Source organism: Onthophagus taurus, chromosome 10 (genome assembly GCF_036711975.1).
Source record: "Onthophagus taurus isolate NC chromosome 10, IU_Otau_3.0, whole genome shotgun sequence".
Taxonomy (NCBI): Eukaryota; Metazoa; Arthropoda; class Insecta; order Coleoptera; family Scarabaeidae; genus Onthophagus; species Onthophagus taurus.
Window position 1 is genome coordinate 3220982 of NC_091975.1, and position 7728 is coordinate 3228709.

The following is a 7728-nucleotide window of genomic DNA, read 5'->3' on the forward strand; positions in this document are numbered from 1 at the left end:
CCAGCTATAATCTTTTATCAGAAACACGCGATATACACACTAAGGAAAAAGAACTTCTTGCAAAACTAATTGTGAAATTGATAGATGAAGATACTCAATCAAAAGTTACTCTTAAAACTATATTTTAATTAATTTAAAAAACAATTTAGGATTTTTAATGATACAAGGTCATGTTCGGATGGTTGTTGAGTTTTTTCCACATCTTCGTCCCGAAATTTCCATTCCACAGCGGAAAACTAATTAGTGTTACCGAGCAACGTTGCGTTTTGTTGGTGAAACCCCAAAGAACACGAATCGCGCTGCACGTTCCACTTCGAAATACTCCTCGTGGCCGCGAATTTTAATTACGGCGTCTGCCAAGGAATTTTTTATCATCCAACTATAAAAAGGTCCATTTATCGGGTTCTCAATATTACTTTTAATTTTTTTTTAATGATGATGATGACATATAATTAGTTGCGCGCGCGGATTCAATTAATTTAATGCACCTACCACTCAACAACGAAATTTTCGTTGATTAAAAACATTCTCGTTCCCTTGATATTTGAGGTAGGTAAACACTACCGAAAACAGTATATGTAAATTTCCAACTACGACGGCGACATCATCAAATCCCCAACATTTCTGAAGGGCTCCGATCGATATAATACATGAACCATAGAGTTTTTTCGTATCTAACAAAAAAAGGATCCCATCAAAATTGCGATTCATTAATATAGATTTAATTTTCTTTAAATCGCAAGTCAAAGTCAGTAAAATACGTGCCCAGACAATCGGATTACGACTTCTGAACAGTAATTACGACATTAACTTGGTAATTAAGCTTCACGTCTACGCGAATTAAACGTGATTGCTCGACGAGTGTCACCCTTAATAACAATAATAAGAGCACTCGTTGACGCTTACTCTATGTAAATTTAAGTCACAAAAAAGAATCAAAGTCATTGTGACGATTTATTTTTATATCTTGAATATAAATTGCTTCATTAGAATTTCTTTTGGTTATATTTTCTTGAAAAATTGTGAAACATCAAGAATGATCAATTTTGTTAGTTTCAACGCAACGACAATAAAATAAAGCTTCTACACTAACAGGGTTCTTACCAGGTCTACCAGTTTTAACACTTGCTTGTAATAGGTATTGAGTAGTGATGGAACAGATATCCGGCCATTTTTTATTCAGATATTCGGCTTTGGCCGGATATTAAAAACCTATTACTTAGTACTCCACCATTCATAGGAATTAGTATCTCTTTTAGGTGTTGGACACTGCAGATAATAATCAAGTTCAACCCCAATAGGACTTTTTTCATTGAATACAACTTTATTTATATCAGGTTTGTCTTTAGCAACCTCATTGTAACAATCCCAATACGATATATAAAATCTCTTGTTGCAGTTTCGTCTAGTTTCCTTCTCTTCGCTTGTAACTCATCATCACATTCATTACTAAGAGAACTGTCGCTGTTATCACTTTCGATTATTAATTAAAGTATTCTCTTCTTAATGCAAAAAGCCATTTTGAAAAAAGTTTTAAAAATTCGTATAAAATCCACTCCTTGGAATATGAGTTACTATCCGTTCCATCACTAATATTGAGTGAGAAACTGTTTTTAACCGTGTTGTCTTAATAGTCATGTCTTAGATTAAACAAAGAAAGATTATTGCAGAAGCAATCATTAGATGTGAACGTTAATCTCAATTTCTTTTATCTTAAGGTATTTGTTTTCTCCTCGTAAGAGGTACTTGTTTTAAAGAAATAGGCTGAAAATTAATAGGTCGAGAGTATTCTCAGTAAATACCCTGACTTGGAATTGAATAGGAGCGGCAAAGAATTTCGTTTCAGGTCCTAAATTGGCGGTAATTCGTATTTACTGGCAGTAGGAACTTGTTGCTGTGAAACTGGTCCAGCAACAGCAGGTCTTGAGGACGCTCCGGTAGTGCCTCGGCGCTACTTCATTTCGACTAATCGCCCCCTTCCACAACTCGTTGCTGAAACGGGGGCGCCGCCACTAGCGGCGGTCGGGTTTCAGTTTCCGGATGAAATATTGATCTACTACGTTATTAGTATTCATTGCATTCATTATAGGTAGTCAAACTGGATCCTCGGCTCATCGCCGCGCCTCAATTATACCACTGGATTCCAGCTGGTATCGACAAGGTAATTATCAAGAAATAACAAAAAATATACTTATAGAAGGAAATGCATAAATTGGCCAAATAATACATTCAATTGACGTACTTCCAAATCCAACCGAAACGAACCGCTTTTTGAGCAACGACGAAACAAGCGGAGAACTCCAATATTTACCTTACCCTTACAATGCGGAACATGCTCGAACAAATCTCCGGATTATTTCGGTTTAAGCCACCTGTAAAGGGACAACAACAACCGCGTATAGAACAATCTTATCTTCTTCCGTTCATCCCTCGTTACCGTATTAAAACCTTCTTTCAATTTATATAATCCACCTTTTAATAATCTCTTCCTCGCCCCGTTCCTGCTCCAACGTTTGTCTTAACCCGATCTTAAATTATGAACGAACCTCTCGAATCTCGCATCGTGGAAATGTGAATAATTGCCAAGTGGCTCAAGTTCGACGAACTCCTCGGACTAGATCTTTGTTGCCGCATTGTTCGTCGACCCCTTAGCTCACCCCGAATTTATATCCTCTTATAAAATATGAAACGCGGCGTTTACCGAGAGATGGAGTTTGCGAGCGACTCGGCACTTCAACCCCTGTGCGCTTCCTCGGAACCACCAGCTCCGTTCCGTTTCATTACTCTCATCTCGTTTTGCAGAAAGTGAAACATCACGCCAAGTGGCTGATGTACGGCCCGCTAGAAATGGTTATGGGTTACAACGACTTCTTAAATGAACCTTTTCATGTACTTTTTTTCTATAAACTAAAAAAATTAAATTTTTAACGACGATGAATGAGACGAGCATAATAACTCAAAAGGGTGGGATGACCCCATCCGGTAAATGAGCAATCGAGAATGGGGCATCTTAATTTCATAAAGCACGCGTTTCGTCGCGATGCAATATACATAGTTTGTATTAGCATACCTTTTAGCTTTGGGCGCATAAAGTGTAATCAGGCACTCTCGATGCCCTCGAGAAATAATACACGCCGCGTCGTGTGCGGCAATTTAATAAACCCAGCAACTAGTGGCTGGGACGGCTTTTAAAAAGAACGCCGCAGCCTCACCATGTTGGTAAAAAAAATCCGGTTACCCGCCCACTAAATTACCCGATTTTATCGCATCCTGTTACGAACAAACCCTAAAACGGGTCATTATTTTTATAAAGGTTATACTTTAAACATTTTTAGAACGAGTCTCAAACAATATATGGAGATATATGATTTTGGAACTATTTGGGATGTTATTTCATGTTATTTTGATGTTAACTATTTAATTCATGTACTTATTTTAAAATGACTTTTGATACTTATTCTAATTTGTTCTTTCTCTATTCCTATCCTTTTCGCTCTTTTCAGTTTACGCTTGCAGCGCCGCCGCGTCCTGGGCAGCGGTTACCAGCAGCTCAGCCTACTGTACCTCTACCAGCGGACAGGCAGAAAATCAATAAAGAGGCCTCTCACCTGTGCCTGTGGCAACTTGTCTCTCGCTTGGAGCGAGAGCTGTACGAACTCGTTCTCGGATCACGTCTTCTCCAACGCCTTTGATGTGAGCTGCTGACGAGACGGGAACGTGACGCGTCGAAAGGCGCTGCGCGACTCCAACGCCTCCTGGTAAACCCCCTTTGACACTACCCAGAGGTAGTTTTAAAATGTACACTATGGAAACAGAAAATGGAACTCGAAAAGTGAAACGAAAAAAAAAATTGAGAAATGATTAATTAATTTAACGGTACCGACCATTTTCCGGTAAATAGACTTACGCGTTTAGTATTTTCCATCTCCGTTGGAGTTTATTTTATTGCCAACTTCCGTAATTCTTGGAGTTTAACTGTTGCTTCGTGCGAGCTTCGGTCTTTTACTGGCATAAATTTTACCCGGAAAGTTTGTCTTTGAAAAATACCGCGGCTTCCTTTACCTCCCCAACGCAATCAGTTGAAACTTGTTTATTTGAAATGTTAAATCGCTCGTATTAACCTTTACGAGTAAAGAGGGACAACGTGATAATTAAAATGGAGTGATAATTGAAATTTTAGAACAATTAAAATACTAGGACGATTAAAATTAAAATTAAATTAAAGAAGAGACTAGAATCGTTGAAATAGTAAAAATCGTAGCGAAAACTGGTCGATTTTCGACCGAACCGAGTGCACACCAGTTCGTCCTTGTACACTGTAATTGTAAGGCGAGATATTGATTTCGCATTTTCATCCATTAATCCACTGGCATGCGACTGCGAATTGATGTATTGTCGACGCTATGTTGGCTATTGTCGAGGGTTGTACAATGTACATAAAAGCCGAATCGAAATGTGTATATCGAGTAGAACCCAATTTTTATTTTTACCTTTCGTCTCGTTGTTCAAAATACAATTCTGCATAAAAATGTATCATTCTCTCAACTCCCGTTTAACTTCAAAAACTGTGTATTAAGAAATGACTTGTGTTATAAGAGACTTCACTTTCATCGCACCTACGTCATTTCATTACATCCTTTCAAGTACATGCATCGCAATGCTTTAACTGTGATAGTTGTAGATTACATAATACATGAAGGAAAACGGAAATTGGAGGTGATTTCAAAGCAAGGAATGAAGAAGGAAAGGTATACGATTAGACAGTGCTGTAAGATAATATAAAATTCGTTACAGCGTTCCAAGTACATAGGTGATGAGGGACATATTTTATTCACAGAAGGTCATATTTTTGAACTACGTCTTCAAAAGTGTGAAAGAGTAATAATCTAAATACATATTGTGATCACGAAGTTTCGAGACATTGATGCTTTTGCTGATCTCTAAATATCGGTTTTAAGCTCACAAAAATGAGTTAGTTGGGACTTAACGGCACCAAAAACTAGTTTCGATGAGGAGAAGCCAAAGCAGTAAATAAGTCAGTCGTAGTTTAATATTTACCCCTTTTTTGATAATTGTGTTATATTTTGATAAAACGAAATGAATTATTTTTTGAATTTAAAAATTTAGTTGATGTTTTAAAATTGTCAAGATGATAACTATTAAGAATATGTGATATAAATATTTGAACTATGATCAAGTTGACTATAAATCTCAATAAAAAGTGTAAACGAGAACCTGAAAGAGAATTTATAAGGATGATAATGACACAAAATTCGGAGCGTGGCGTTGATTGCCTTATAAATCAAGTCCATAATCATCGAGGTCGATTATATACATCGGAGACGATAACTTAAAAAGGTAAATGGGGTGACGTGGATAGATGGTTTCTTCGCTAGTGGCAAATGATCTTTCATCTTTCCGTTTAATTCCGTGTGAGATAAAGTCGATGAAACGGTCAGGGAATGAGGTTCGAGTGCCACAAGTGGTCGAAATAGAGGAGGGGAAGAAGAAGTTGGCGTTGGGCCGCGGGCATTAAACGAAACGTTGACAATGAAGAGCGACGGGATTTAAGCGAACGAAGGGGAAAAACAACGCGGCGCTTTAAGGGACACAATAAACCGTTTCCGCTTTTTGCACGCAGACCGAGTTCCGGGCCGTTTCAATTTGCATTATTAAAATTTCCCAAGTCGGCCGTCGAGTTACTTCGCGAACTTCCAAACATCGTTTCTACAGTACCCCGGTAAAGAGCGTTTTGCTTTAATCGGCTCAAACGCGCTGTTATTGTTATGCTCCCCTGGACGAAAAATTAACAACTTTCTCCAGTCTTTCTTATTTTATATTTCTTTATTTTAACATTAGTCCATACATCAACGTCAACGCACTCTCAATTTACTAACTGATGATGAAAAAAAGAAAACAGGAAGAATCAATTGACGCAATTGGTGCGCATTATCTCGTTGAGCCTTTGTCACACTGTGGTTGCAACGTCCACACGAGAATCTCTGTCGGTTCTGTTAGCTAGTAGGTATATCAAATACGAGAAAAGGATAGATGCTTAACTCGAATCATTAAGCGCGCACCCAACTGCGGCAATCAACTCCGGTATCGTTTGTTGGCTCATAGCTATATTGCGAGTGCGCTTTGCACACACACTGTCGGATGCTTTTCCCTTTTTTTGCACTTTTTAAAGAGGATCGTTTGTGTGGAACTGTTGAAATCGTTGCATTCCGCCATTCTCTTGTGTGAAATTTCATTTCGCGAAAACTGGGTTTGCTAATTAGATTGTACTCTTTTTAAAATGAAAGAAACTGTTTTTCGCGTAATTAAAGTAGATCTTGTTCGGCTAAAAAAAGAAATAAAACTAACAATAGTAGTTCATTTTTTGCGTAAATAATTAACTTTTAATAAAGCAAGGTAAAAGTTGGTTCATAACGAACCGTTTAATGAGGTACTAGAAAAATCACGTCGTAAAACAGCAAAGCCTTTTGCATAACGAAGAAAAGGTTCGCGTTTCACTTGGTTATTACACTTTTGCCTGTGGAGGTAACGATCTAGTAAAATCGCGTTACGAGCCGCAGCAATCGTGAAATCTCACCGATTTACCCTCAAAAGAACCATCCCTTTGTCATCGGCGACGATGTCTTGGAGTATCTCGCGTTTGTGCAGGCAGTTTCATAAATACGTGAATCCAATTTCGGTTGGAATTATGGTCGTTTTGTCCCTTTGGGAATACGCGTCCATGAACAACGATGCATAAGTAAACGTACGTTAAAGATGATGGCTCACCGTTGGAATTGTTAAAGTACTAAATTGAGAAGTGTTTTCGGTTAGCAAATTAGCACCGGGCAACGTAAATATTTTCCCGGTTCGTCCGTTTGCATTTAAAATTACTCGCCGAGCCCCCACGCCAATCGATTCTCAACGGATTGGATTGTAAGGGGGCAAATATTTTTAGGCCATGACCTACATCCGAGCCTTTCCGCCCGAAATTGAAACGTTACATCAATTAGTTAAAGACAAGAATAAATTATACCGATTAAAAATAAATGCGATAAACGAACGGTCTAAAGAAAATCGCTCGTCCGAAATCTATTTTCCACACATCGACGATTCAGGGACGGCAGTTTTATAAAAATTTCAAGGGACGGACGCCGCCTCGCGTATATATCATTTCTAATAGCTTAATACGGGACACCGGAATGATAAATCGAGTTAGCGAGGGCCGAACAGGCCGACGCCGCCTGAATTCTTATGAATAGCGACTGGAGCGCGCGCACCCCCGCGCCCACAAACTGGATTAGAACGTCGCAATGTATAAAAGATCCCCTTGAAACCAACCACCGACTCGTTCGGGGAATGAAAAGCCCGAGGCTATTAGTCCATCCTATCGTATTCCTCTTTAAACATGCATTTCTATCACATAATTATCTATATATACAAATACTCATTACAAAAAGAAATATAAGTACAAAATCTTCCTTTATAAGTACTTCTAAAGAAATTTGTAGTCTATATAATTAATAAAAATAAAAACTAGGGATGAATCTTCTTCATCTTACCTTCAGACATCTGTCTTGTTTCTTGAGGTTTTCATACGTTCATTATGCTCTCTCCATTTCCATCTTCTTTTACGGGCCCATGTCATAACAGGTTTTATAAGCTCTCAATTTTCTCATAGAAGCAGTAGGATGAATTTTTGAATATAGAAGAAGCTGCAGCACTTTGATA